Source organism: Musca autumnalis, unplaced genomic scaffold (genome assembly GCF_047663935.1).
Source record: "Musca autumnalis isolate F117 unplaced genomic scaffold, ASM4766393v1 scaffold_3, whole genome shotgun sequence".
In the NCBI taxonomy this organism is placed as follows: domain Eukaryota; kingdom Metazoa; phylum Arthropoda; class Insecta; order Diptera; family Muscidae; genus Musca; species Musca autumnalis.
The window spans coordinates 109659365-109674315 of record NW_027411866.1 but is presented as its reverse complement, the minus strand read 5'-3'; the positions used below and the strand labels follow the sequence as shown (position 1 = coordinate 109674315).

The window sequence follows — 14951 nt, the reverse complement described above, 5'->3', positions numbered from 1 at the left end:
TACTTATTTCCGGTATTTTGAAGGTTAGGCCACAATATTCCACCGAAATGGGTGAAATTTGGTATTTGGTATTCATTTGGGCTATTGAAAGCTCCATATGAAATTTGTCGGTATAGGTGCACACCTGTATATAGTCTTCTTTGAGTCTAAATTTTTAGGTATACATCGACGTTTTTATATAGCCACCACACGCTGAGAAAAAATATGATTGATCCAACAATATTCGAAGAGAAAAATATGTATTGTAAAGATATTTTTAGTCTTCTTTGTATATATAGTCTTCTTTGAGTCTAAATTTTTAGGTATACATCGACGTTTTTATATAGCCACCACACGCTGAGAAAAAATATGATTGATCCAACAATATTCGAAGAGAAAAATATGTATTGTAAAGATATTTTTAGATTCCTTATGTAGTATTGTATGTCCAACAATCGATTTTGTCAATTACAACAATTGTTTTTGTTATATCCAACAATAGTTTTTGTCAACTGGACTGTATTATTGTCTTTTCTTCGACAATTGGTGAAAAAACAGTTTTGGTGAGTTTTGTTTGTACGACTGAATGATTATATCTAGTTGTAATTCAAATGCCTGTGATTCTTTTTCATTCTTCTTTTGGTATTGATAGTTGAGTTACCGTACTCTGAGAAGTGTTTCGTTGCCGTAATTTGTGTTTTCTTTACATATTTGTTATGGTTTTTTATTTCTTATGTAGGGGTGGGTGCTTGGATGAGCGGTAGTTATGTCCCTTCATTTACTTTGTTGTCTTTTTAGATAAACCGGGCAAAACCGGGCCATGTGTAGTGTTTGTGAATGCTCAAAATATTATACGTGACATTTATATCAAAGTTATGTAGAAAGTGTATATGAGAATTATAGACAATCACATCAAAAATTTCAGTAACAAGTGTTCTGGGCTGACAATATTTTTTGTACAAATTCTAGATTACGATAGTTTTTTTTTGTTTTTTATATTTGGAGCAAACGATGGTATTTTTGGATTATAATTACAATGCTTGAAGAAAACAAATTAATTGTTGGAACAAAAATAGATACTGTTGTTCCAAGAAAAGCGAAAAATATTTTTCCTTTGCGTGTAAGGAACGGTACCTCCCGAATTTCGGTATTTTGAAGGTTAGCCACATTGTTTTACTGGACTTGATGAAATTTGGTATTTAGTCTTCTTCATAAACGAAAGGAAACTAATTGTTCCATTTTACTTTAGTACAACTCGTGGTGGTGGGTATGACATGTTCGACCTGGCCGAACTTAACGCCGTTCTTACTTGTTGGTATTAGGTACTTCTATACAGAATTTTGGGCCATATGTTCAAATCTAATTGATTGTGTTTTAACACATTCGCGGACGCAAAAAAAAACTCAGAGAGGTGCAAAAAATGACACCCATTTATTCGAAATTAATTTTTGTGTATTTAGTAATAAGTTTTTAACATTATTATAATTTTTTATTTATTATATTGTGGATATATATGAAATGAGTCGTATTATATACATAAATCGCAAAAACATGCAATTGTATACAAGTAAATTACTAAACATTGGCTTTGCATATGAATGCTATAGCATTCACGTCATCCTACGTCACCATGAACATGAATGCTATAGCATTCACGTCCTCGAACGTGTTAATATCAATACTGGATTAAACATCGCCCTTCGAAGTCTTTCAATATGGGACAATTCTTCATGTAACGTTATTTTAACACTAATATACTACGCAGTATAATTGAAAATGACAATATATAAATATGTATGTATGTCATACACGTTACCAACTGTCACATTCTTATCTCCACACAGCTGTCATTTAATTGCAATAAATGAACAAAGAGATTTGTTCAATGATTACATAGGTGTTTTTGTTTTATAGAAATAGTTGTAAATATTTCTTTATATACATAATTACATACATTTCACATAATGAGCAGATGACAAATATATGTATACATACATACCAACTTACATCCCTTCGTTTTAACACATTTTTTGCTTATGTAGACCCTCCATTTATTTGCTATTGCAAAATTGCTAACAAAAGTAAAGAAACAAAAAAATGAATAACACGTCTTGTAAATGCTTGATTGGCAATTGTAGTTGCATTGTTGCATGCAACAACATACACAATTACCACCATTACAATTGCATATTGCATACAAACAACAACCAAAAATAAATATCAAATACAAAAAACATACGAAAAACACAACCGTAAAACAACATCAGCAAATGCAGATAAAGAATACAAACGAAAATAAGCCGTCAACCCGTCATCAATGAGGCAATCGGTAATAATAATAATGATAGAGCAAACAGCTGGCCCATCTTGGGCCTTATGCAAAAGCAGGGCCTACATTTTATAACATTCCCTAGTTTCACAGGGTACCGCAGTGGTGTAGTGGTAAGTAACAATTATCTGCTTAGAAAATACATTTTTAAATATATCTTCTTGAATTTTAAAAAATGATGTTGATTTTTGTATATTTATCCGGAAACAATAAAAAATAAACAAGTAAGAACGGCGTTTAGTTCAGCCCGGCCGAAATTTGTATACCCTCCACCACGATATTTATTGAAGTAAAACTGAACAATAAGTTTCCTTTCATTTATGAAGAAGACTAAATACCAAATTCCAGCAATTTCGGTAAAACAATGTGGCTAACTTTCAAAATACCGAAAGGCGTGGGCCTATCCCCACAAATTTCATATGGAAACTTTTATACCCCAAATGAAGACTTAATACCTAATGTCCGCCATTTCGGAGGAATATTGAGGTAACAACCTTAAAAATACAGAAAATCAGAAGGTACCGTTATATTGGGGTTATATGAAGGCGTGGACCTTCAAAATACCGAAAATCTATATAGTATGATTGAAATTCTTTAAAATGAAGTGTTTTAGGAGGAATCCCATAAGGTCGACCATTAAAATTAATTCACGTGGAAGCTGTGTTGGCATCAATGTAGAAAAATAGGAAAAAATGGGTTGAAGGCAACAAGTTTTTTTATGTTCCCTTCCGAATTCTGGCTTAACCTTACATTTTATAGACATATGCCAAAAGAAAGACTCAAAGAATACTTCATGGGCAACATGATACTAGTGTATCATTTTTCGATATATCCACTGCATCCACCTAAAATTGATGCTGACATTTTCGGGGTTTTTTGATTTTTTTAATAATTCGGACGCGCAACAAGATAATATTCAAAACTAATAATAGGATTATAAAACTCGTGGTTTTACATCGTTTAATGCATATCTCATGAGTGTGCTCCTTACAGCATCCTAGTAATTTGAGTCTAAAGGCCAATATTTGAAGCATGAATTTTTTTAAAAAAACCTATTTTTTGCGTTTAAAATTTATAAGTGTCATTCAATTTCCATTGTACCCCGCGTGAATTTAGTTTTTTTACGCGACGGATCTAATAAGACCTTCCGCGATCGAATCCATCCACTAAAACCGCGGATATAGATTACTTGGAAATACGAAAATCGGCAAAAATGTATTTTGACAAATCGGCGTATTAAACCGCGATAAATAAATAGAATGTGGAGGCACAACCGCGGTTCTTAATGAATCTATTTGAAATATGTGTATATAGACGTATTTTTGATGGGTGCTACTGAAACCGGATGCGCATCAAAATCGTATGCAAATTGCGTGATTTTTACCCACTTTAAGGTTTTTTGCATTGTGTGATGCAACTGGCGGCACACTTTTACCGCTGAGTGAAACATCGAAATATGCATAAATATTGAAAGAGATTGATTCGCTGTATCCAAAAACGGATGCGCATCAACTGATTTTAACGATTGGTAAACCATATTTCTAGACGAAGTTTTAGCAGTACACATTAATTATTGTATGGGATTTTAGCGAAATAGTTGGAAACTCTCAAATATTTTTTCTAATTTTTCGAATCAAACCAAAAAATATATTTTTGCAACAATATTTTCCAACAATAAGTTTTTCTCTTTTGTTGTTGCTATAATATGGATTTTATGTACCCAATCTCTATGAATTTGGTATCATATTTTTCTACGCATTGCACATAGGTTTCAATCAGGAAATTTTTGGCCAAAACCCTGTTTTTGAAGTTTCGAAATTTTATTTTTTTTTTTTTGCACAGAACACATCAAGTCATCTGAAAATAATTAGTTTTTGTAAATAATGTTAGTATTCGATTATTGGCACAGTACCAAAGTTGACATTTTCTTTTGTAAAAATAAAATAGACTTTGTGCTGTAAAATATACAATTTTTGTTCTATTGAGTCGCTGCATAAATATACAGAAGTAAGACCAAAGTTATTATGAATCGGGAAGCTTTTAATGAGTACTTTTATAATATTTACAAAAAGAATGATGAAATTTGTAAAATTAGCGTAATAAAATCAATGTTTTTATATATATTAAAATTATTTTTTACAAATATTTTTTAAATATACTTAAACTTTTAAAAAAATGTCCAAATTTGTCCACTTCCAAATCGAATTTGAAAGATAGCAGGGGGTCTGTACTAATAAATTCGGAAGTCAAATCGTGCTAAAATTTGCCACAGTTAAAATAAAGTGGATTTTTCTATTTTAAGATGGGAGAATTTTTTGTAAATACCTGTTGTGACTGTACGTAGTACCCAATTGAAATATAACGGTAATGCAAACATTTATCAACCGATTTTCCTTAAAATTCATATTTAAGGGTTTCAGAGTATAGGACACAAGTATGTATATTTTTTTAAATAGGTCCATTTTTTGTCATAGCCCCCACATAAAAGTACCGTCCGATTTTAGATATTTTGTGGATTTTAGCGACACTTTATGACCGATTCGGCTGAAATTTGGTATTTTGACCTCTTGGAAGATATGAAATCTTCGTACCAAAAATTATTAACATAGGTCAATGTTTTGGTTTAGACCCCACACAACGGGACCACCCTGTTCAACAAATTCTGGCAGTTTTTGGTCATTTCGGTCGATAAAACGTAAGAATTGCTGTTTATACACATTTATTATAAATAATAATTAATTTTAATACAAAATAGACGTTGAAATAGTTTTGGCCAGAAAATTTGGTTTTGGGACCATTGTGCATTGTCCAGATTCCGCATATATTTTTTAATTTATTTTTTGAGGGTTTGTACGGACTCTGGGACAGGATAATTTGGATTTACTTCAATTTTTTTTATTATTTGTTGATTTTCCGCGAAAATAAATTTAATAACTATTTGAACATCTACGAGTATATATGGAATGCTGTTGACGATTTATGCATACATTTTCTCATAACAACAAATATGATATTTTTAAATATTTTTTCTTTATATGAGAATAAAAACCGCTATAACTTTTGCGCATACCGTCCAATTTTGTGAACGCGAACCAGAATTTTTTTCTTAACCTCTTTGCCAAAAATTGTAGATGCGCTCGCAATTTTTTTTTTTTAATTTTTTTCAAATGGAAATGAAAGTATTTTTGGTTTTTGCCATATATAGGGTCTTTATAGGGTTTCCGATGAATATTTTGATGTGTACCTCCATACCTATGGTGGTGGGTGTAAAAAGCGCCATGTGCCAAAAATTGCAATCAATAAACTTCATTTTGCAATTTTTAAAATAGTTATTGGCAAATATGAAAAAGTAAATAAAATAGTAAAGCTGATCTTATTTGTTTTACAATTATAGGGCAATGAAGAAAAAAATTAACAAAAACAGGAGAAAAAGGCGAACGCAGTTAAAACAAAATTAAAAACAGTGAAATAATAGAAGAAAAGTGAATTGTTATGCTTCTTTTTGACATTGTTACCAGATGTACCATTTTCCGTTCCTTTCTTTTCTGGTAGAACTGGTAATGAGAGAGCAATTCTGACAATTTTCTCTTTTACCAATAAAAAAGTAAAGGAATGAAGCTTTTACTGCTGTGGGTTGTATATCTTATGTAGTCAGTCTCATTATCACAGCTATAAGCGAAAAATTCATATTAAGCGGTAACCAAACCTAGTTTTGGACTATGTTGACGATTTTTGACGATTTTCCAAATTTTATTGATGATTTGAGAATTTTTTTTTTACAATTTCAGACCAAATGCTGCATAGCCTCCACATAACTGTACCCCACGATTTCACGATTTCTCTACTATATGCTTGAAAAGCAGAAATTTGGCACCTACCCATTCGAAAAGTGAAAAAACCAAAGGTGGGACGTATCCTTAGTATTTTGGGAACATCTTCAAAACAGGAAAAAACGACAGATAGTATATTGAAATTTAGAATCTTATGGCTACGAAAGATTTTTTAAATATAGTTAGTTGATAGTATTCGAGGGGAAACATACCCAAAACTTTACATGATATTTTATTATACTGAATAAACACCATTACAAAAGAAATGACAAAACCCACATGTGGAATAATGAATCCAAATGTTTATCAAACACAGATGTATTTTAGAGAAACTAACCCCTTATAATAGTATAAATAGACACATTTGATATTAATAAAGTAGACTTTATTTTTTAATGTTAGCCAATGGCCGCGACCACTGTGCCACAGTGCAATGTGAGCTATGAGATATCCATCCATGTAAAGTGAATAAATCATAGGGACATTATTATATGTTTTCTTTTATTATTGGATGGATTTTAAAACACAAAATAAAACAATTTGAAGGCATTAAAAATATAAATTTTACATAAAAAGTTAATGCCAAGAATGTCCTCGATGAAATTTAATGATCACTTTTAATTTTAACCGGAACGCTATAAATTCGTTCGGAAAATCCAAACATTAACAAAAGAAGACTTATAATAATGGGGTATGTCCTTATTGTTTAACAAAAAACATGAAACAATTGTTTGCAGATATTTGGTAATTTAATGTAGATTTATAACACTGTGCAACACGGAAAATGCAAACAACTTCTAGTGGGCATTTTCTGAAAGTACATATTGAGACTTCAAAACCCCTAGTTGGGTTTCGTGTTTTTAGATCGGGTTTGGATTTTATGGCCTCGTCTATACCGGGCTAAAACGACCCTTTTTTCAATTGATCCAAACTTTATCTCAGAAACTAATAATAATTTGGCTTTGCGGTCTTCAGCAATATTGTAGTCCTAGAGTAGTAGAACTTAAGTGTCAAATAGACGAACAGGGAAAAACCGCAACTAGCGCATAAAAATAGATTAAATATAGAAAAGTTTACGTAATGTCCGGAATTATGGTCAATAAAAACTATTGAGGGTTGAACCAAGTAACCTTTCGCAAAAAAATCCAAATAATGTGCTCAGCAATTCTTCAGAACATTCTGAAACTGTAAAACACTTATTTCATGTTGTTTAGGCGGGATTTCATATCGTATTTTTTACAAAACACATTTCAAACAACGTTCACACAGACTGTTTATTCTCATATTTGAAACTTCAGGGTATTGCTGATATATTTTTTAAATTGTCGTTGAAAAATATGTTAGAAACAACGCGATAGAGGCATTTTACAGCAATGATATGTTCTGAAGAGTTGTATATTACATTTCAGCGAATATTTTTCCCAAATATAATATTAAGAAAAATTTAACCGTTTTGGAGCTAAGATGCGAAATATATATAAATTACGAAATTTTTGGATATATTATAAAATTTGAGGCAAAAAATGAGGTTATTTGTGTTGATTATTTTTCCAAATACCTTTTTCTAGTTCTTATCTACAAGTTTGCTGCGGATGTCATGCAAAGATTCGTATAGGTTTTAAAGATATAGCCCCGATTTGCTTTAAAAAGTCAATATTTAGATAGGGCCATAAAATCCGAACCCGATCTAACAAAACAAACACCAAAGACTGTTTTTGTCTATTGAGTCTGTACTTTCATAAAAACCGCATTAGAAGTTGTTTGCACAAAATTACCTTGAAAATGTTGCGCAGTGTAATTCTTCAAAGTTATCATAACCTCCTCTTACACAGTACTAAATGAAATGTGAAATTTATTTATTTATTTATTATTTTTAATTTTAATAAAATGTATTAAAAGTCTACTGTATCCAGCCCTGTTTACTATGCAACCGACTAACACGTATTAAATAACTGTGCTTTAGTGTGATCAATGTAATAAGTTTTTGTAACAAAAAATCCTGTTTGCATGAAATATCTAAGCTGTGCAAATTGTGTTCATTCTCAGTTACGTTTCTTGAAAATTAGTTATTGTTAACGGATTTAAGTCTTTTTTAATTCTTATATTCTTCAAGGTATGGATGAACATAAATAGATTCTTTTTAACGCCTCAAATGTGTAAATCTATTCTTTATTTTTCTCAAATGTGTTATTAGAAGTTTTAATGACGAATAAATAGTATTGATTTTTATGACAATTTTTATGTATTTTGGCATAGCTCTGTTTAATAGAGAAACCAAAGCTCTACAAGTCACAATCATAAGCATAACGAAGGACAAGGAAAAGCTTTTTGTATTCAAATCATATCCAAATAGAAAGAAAATTATATATCATTTTTTCATAAAAGCATTCAATAACATCAACCTTGAATATAAAAGTCAAATAGGTAGTTATCTAATCCAGTCATATATAGCAACTTGATATATCAAAGCATGGACTGATATAGCCCATTTCCAATACCACACATCCTAGGGGTAATAGAAACTTTTATAACAAATGTGTCTTCTGGAGAAATATTTGCTATAAAAGGAATGTGTGAGTATAAGCTTTAATTGCTCTCGTTATACCCTACACCACTATGTGGAAAGGGTATTATATGTTTGTTTTGGGAAAAAAATTATGTAACACCGCGAATTTTTCGTCGTAGACCCCCAATGTGGTATACTAATCTTCATATCTCGACGAGATAAAGCGATTTTGAGATGTGTGTCCGTCCGTCGGTCTGTCCATTATTAATTGTAATCAAAGTCCATGCCGCAATTACTATCGACCGATCGTCGCGAAATTTTGCATGTAGGTCGGGTTCAGACCAGAATAGGCACCTATTGTTATTGACGATGATCGTGAAATATTTAGCGGGTGAAATGGACCAAAAACAAAATTTTTGCTCTGTAGGTCGCAATAATAGTCCAATCGCCTTTTAAATAAGATATATTACATAGAAGAAGTTTGCAATTTGATATGGTGATCAGATAAGATTAAGAGGGCTAAATGGACCAAAACTTTTGTGTGAAAATTGTAAAAAAATTTTTTCTATGCAGTTTATATCTTTAATACTGGGAGACGCATACATTCCGGGCAAGTAAGCTATGTTTGGAAAAGGAACTCTTGACATTTCTATTAATGCCAATTGTGTTGGTGTACATGATTAAATAAAAGAGTTACAACCTAATATATCCAGTTATTTGTTTGTAGTATAATCATAAACACGGGTAAAATGGACCATTACTTTGGTATGTATAATATCGAAATTTTATTTTTTGTAAATATTTTAATTCCTGGAGTGCATATACCGACAAAGTAGCCTACATATGGAAAAAGATTTAGTGACCTTTCCCCTGCTGCAAATTGCAAATAATGTGACTGCTACATAACGGGCCTAATGCACACAGAGAAGTGATATTGTTGGAACAATCATATTCTAAGAGCAAAATAGTGTATTTTAAAAATCTGAAAATATATATTGTTGTTTCAACTATATATTTTTTATTAGGAAACATGATGACACAAAACATATTGTTGCGCCAACAATACATATTTTAAGAATTTTAAAATACACTATTTTACTCTTAGAATATGATTGTTCCAACCATATTTTTTCTCTGCGTGTGGGTTTTGTGAAGGGAACCATATTTTCCTCCGATGCTACAAATTTGCAATAAAAGTATGATTGGCGCTAAATTTTAAGTAAGGTTTGGGTTTACGACAAAGAAGAAGCTTGCAATTTGACATGATGATCAGATAATATTTAGCGGGTTAAAAGTTTTGAATACAATTGTATTATATCCTGAACGACAACGTGAGTTATATTGGAAGACGATCTTTTTACTTTTCCATTGATGTCAATTATGTTGATGTATGTGGTCAGATAAAAGAGTTGCACCCTATTATATACAAGGATTGCACAGTTTTAATTGTGTGCAGTGTAATTACATTCACGCTAAAGGTCGCAGTTATAGTTCAATACTGAGAAACTTATGCACGAGGTTAGAGTTTTGGTCAAGGAAGATGCCAATAATTTTGGATAATGATCGGATAATATTCAGTGGGTAAAATTAACCAAAACTTTGAGGGAAAGAAATAAAAAATAATTAATTTTGGCTGCATATTTTAATTTCTTCGGAGAAATTACGAAACTGATCTAGAAAACCAACTCGTGACCTCTCTCTTGATGCAAATTATATCAATGTAGCGGTTAGATAACGGAAGCACTGTCTAACATATAAATGGGGTTATTTATTGTTTTGCTTTGTTTGTAACGAACTACATTTAGTAGCTATGCTGGAAAATGCCGAGCGAAATTCCCAAAAAAACGAAAACTACTTCTAAATGTCTTTTGATATTTCTTTCTTTATAGAAATGTTAATTTTTGACAAAAAATAACATGTATGTAAGCATATATAGCCAAAATGGCATGTATATGTGTCCATTATAAAATATAGAAAATAACCTAACACCTTCAGTGGAAAACTAGTGCCCAGGGGAAGTGGTGTAGGTTATCACATGGTTGGCCCCGTCCGACTATAGCCCTTTCTTACTTGTTTTAATAATAGCTTTGGTAGAATAATAATTAAATTAAATGTAAAATTCTCATCATCCTCTTTTTGTAGATAATTTTTGTTTAAATAAAATATTTGTCAAAGTAATAATTTCGTTTTGAATCATCATAACTATACGATTTCATTTAATATTCATTTCATTAATAATTTTATTAAATTGTTTTATTTTTTTACTTTTATTCTTACCTTGACAAATTTTTAAATAATCCCTATAATGCAGTCAGTAATGTTTTGTTGATATTTTCGTTGTTTGTGATGTTTTTAGAATTCTTCTATTCAAAATGTATTGTATTTTTGTATTCTTTTGAAATTTTAAGCACTATTTTATTATTGAATTTTTAAATAATTCTTGTAGTTTCCATTAGATCCATTTTTCAATTTACTGATTGAATTTTAGTTTAGTTGTGATTTGCTTTGCTTCAGTGGTGGTTATTACATGGTCACGTTATACAAAATGATTAGCACCTTTAAAACAAATTCAATATTTAATTATTAACACATATTTGATTACACCCACAAACGCATGCACTGACTCACACAAATGTACCCATAACTATTGTCGAATATACAATTGTTTGAATTGAATTAATGAAATATTTTAGTGGTTCTAAAATATTTATATTTCTGTTGTTGATATTTTGCCGGCGGCAATTAATCATACAATTTATATGACAACAAGCATCCACCTACTAAAGGCAGCAATAACAACAATATACCATAATATTAGTTAGTAACAGAGTAAACAAGAGAACGACATTAAGAAACGGAATCGTTTGCGGAAAAATTGAAAAAAGCGACATTTTCCTATGATAAAGATGACGTCGACTTTAACGGTTATTTGCAATGATGATAATATTGGTTGGTGCTGGTGTATGTTGTACTTATGTATGACCATATGTATGTATGCAAATGTGGTTGGGTGATTGGGCCAATGTCTCGTCACCCACCTCTCATGGTTTTAATGGAGACAACAAATAGTTGAGTTGATATTTTTCATTATTTGTGTGTACCATTGTGCGTCCATTTGAATCTCGGGCTGGCTATAGCAACATACAACGACAACGATTATAGGGTGACGGTGGTGCTCGCCCTGGCTTCAGCCAATGACACACGACGACATTTTTTGTTTTTGTTATTTGCCTTAAACGACTTTAGCCAATCAGCCAGAGCGAGAAAGCAATAAGAATTTATTCATGCAAAGAAAGAAAACAAAAAACAGAATGATAACAGAAACCAAACGACACAACGACGACAACGGAATAAAAAATATATAAAACCAACAACAACAAAAAAGAGTATGTTCACGACATACTGATACGATGTGGTTGTTGTTGTTGCATTCGTATAACGAACGAACTACGATGACGACAAAAAAGAGTCACATATACTGTGCTGAGCGTAATCCAAACGACAAAATAACCAAAGAGAGAGAGGAAAAGATAAAAAACTGCTAAAGGCAATGGGGGGTTCGCTTGAGAGTGTGTGGCAAATTTGTTGTTGTATATTATTACACTGCTATGTGTGGTTGTTGTATTTGACTGGGCTGTTATGTCAACCGAGTTGTCGCATTGTGCGGGAGTGCGTATGTATGAGTACAAATGTGTGTGTGTGGGGAATGGGTTTGGTATTTTTCCCCATAAGGTGGGTGACACTTTTAGCTGTTTTTTACAAAGGGGGAGGGATATTCTTTGTTCCGCTCTTTATCACATTATTACAGGGTGTGTTTTTTAGGGGTTTAACAAATGGTGACATTTTTTGTGGTTGTTGTTTTTTCCAGGGTTATTCTCACTGTTTTGCACTCACTTCTTTTTCTTTGCGAAAAAAATCGGAATTTAAATTTCTTCTTCCTATGCCACCACACATTTTATGTTTGCATTTCTCTATGGGCCATTTTGTTTTTTGCTTGGCAAAATTTATTAAGCGTATTATTTTGTTTTCTTTGTTTCAATTTTTGTCTCATTTTAAAGAGGGAGAACAGGAAACATTTATTTTTAATAAATAAAAAATATTTATTTTATTTTTCTTATTGTTGTTGTTGTTTTTTCTGTTTCTTGTAATTGATCTGCGACGCATTTGTTTAACTAGAAACCACGTCCGCCGTATTGAATGTGTGCTCTATACGCGACGTTCAGATGTTCGATAGTAGGCAAGTCGCAAGCCACTGGAGTGGCTGCTGGCATGTTAGCAATGGACGACCGACCGACAACAACGACGACGACAATACACACCAACCACTCTGTGTAAATCGATGTGGCTGGATGGCTGGTTGCTCTTCTGGCCGTTTGTATGTATGTTTTCTGGGTTTGTTTATTTCCAGCATGGTGTGAGTGTGTAAAACAAAAACGACGGTTGAGAACCAGACCAAAAACTCAAAGACAAAAAATGTAGAAAAAAAATCGAACAAGAAAAAAAAATTATCCAACCAAACAACGACCATTCACACACTGTATAATAGTGCGTCTGCCGGTGTTGCTGCAGCAACTGTAACCTCTTTTTACCCAGCAGTACCATTGTCCGTCCGTTAACACAGCCCAGACCATCTGTATCATACCACACCATGCCACCATATGATACAATTTGAAAGAGATTTTCACAAAAAATCTCACACTCCAACCCCAAAAATAACACAAATAAACAAAAACACGGCCACATTTCTAAGAGTAGAGAGAAAAACCAGTTTTTCCAAATCACCGAGAAAGAGCGCTGCCATGCTCTTCTTTCGAAGATTGGCTCCCATTTTAGTTCACATTTGTCTGTTTTATTTCCCAGAGAACTAACACATCCCCACCATGAGTCCAACCATCCAGCCATTCATTCAATTAACTCGCTCACGGTCTTTGGGGCTCCCACATTGTTTGTATCATAAGTGTGTTAATTCTCTTTTTCCAAGTGATTGCCCTGCAGCTATAGGTGGTATTGCTGCTTGTGTAGTTGCTTGTTAGTTTACTTTATTTACTCTTTAGTTAATTATTTACATTTAGCACTTGTTTTAGGTAATTCACGTTTTTTTTCTTTTTTGTTTTGTTGTTGTTGTATCTGCTGCTGTTTCTTGTTTTTCGTGGATTAAAGCATTGATCTTTTTTCCTGTACTTTTTAAGGGTTTTAGTTTTTTTAGATATGTATGTTTGTGCCAGAGCTTAATTCAACTGCCAATAATTAGCTCAAATTGTATTTTATTAGAAACAGCAACTAGAGAGAATTTAATTCTTAATAGATCCTTATAAGAATCTCATAAAATGTGAAATTACCTAGCATTTAAAGACGTCTTTAAGATAATTTACATTCTAATAAGATTACATAGGTAATCCTCTTGTTAAAATGTCATTGTCACATAAGAACACCAGAAAATATCTGATTAAGAAATAAAGGGGAACTACAGTTGTGTGTGGAACTATCTAGTTCACTTGGTAGTTCCAATGGCCCACATTTCTTCTTTGAAAAAAACTGCTTATACTTAATATCACACGTTACATTTCATGATGTTACTCATACTAGTACAAGGAACTAGGAACTAGATTGCCCAACTCTACTTGGAACATCAACTGGGTGATGGCAATTGAAGAATTTGGTCTCATGAAAGAATACTCAATTCAATATTTTTTTAAATTAAAATTTAAAAAAATATTTGTATATGGGGATTTGGGGGGAGTGGGGATTTCTGTCCTGGTTGTTATCCCAAATAGGATGCCAATATTCAATATTGGATTTTTGATTGTTGATTGTTTGAGGGAGAGCATTTAAAGTTATTATTAATCATTATGTTACGCGAGTGCTTATAATGGTAAAGAAATTAATCAAGCCTACAAATATTTAATATCATATATCCGAAAGACTTCAAAAAAGAAATAAGGCGTTTTTTAAAAATATTATTAATATATTTAAACAAATCGGGACGGGACCGACTCTGTGATACCCTACACCACATAAGCTTTTGACTGGTCAAATTAAAAATATTAAAATTGGGATAGCTTAGCGTCTTTGCTCTGAATGTCTTCATTAATACAGGTCAATTTTGTTGAAACGCATTTAAGTGCATCGTCAGTACAACTAAAATAAAAAATGGGATGTACGCCAACCATCAATAGGCTCCTAAGAAAATTCCGGCCTGTAGTGTGATTGCACAAAAATGCCAAAAAGGATGCATTACCGACTATTGCGATATCTCTGTTGTTTGATATTTTCTACTTTCTTTGTCAGGGTTTGCTTTCAATATACT

General features: G+C 32.1%; 1 protein-coding gene across 2 annotated transcripts in view; it reads right to left on the bottom strand.

Moving 5' to 3' along the window:
* disco-r (disco-related basonuclin zinc finger protein) overlaps positions 1 to 12942 on the bottom strand; it is a 128567-nt gene extending 115625 nt beyond the window's left edge. The window contains exons 1-2 of one of the 2 annotated variants that reach the window (XM_073973541.1): positions 12539 to 12942; positions 10922 to 11200 (exon numbers count right to left, since the gene is read on the bottom strand). The gene's annotated coding sequence lies outside the window, so the exon portion shown is untranslated. The remainder of the gene's footprint in view (positions 1 to 10921; positions 11201 to 12538) is intronic. The other variant, XM_073973542.1, reaches the window with a different exon arrangement.
* Between the last annotated feature and the right edge of the window lie 2009 nt (positions 12943 to 14951).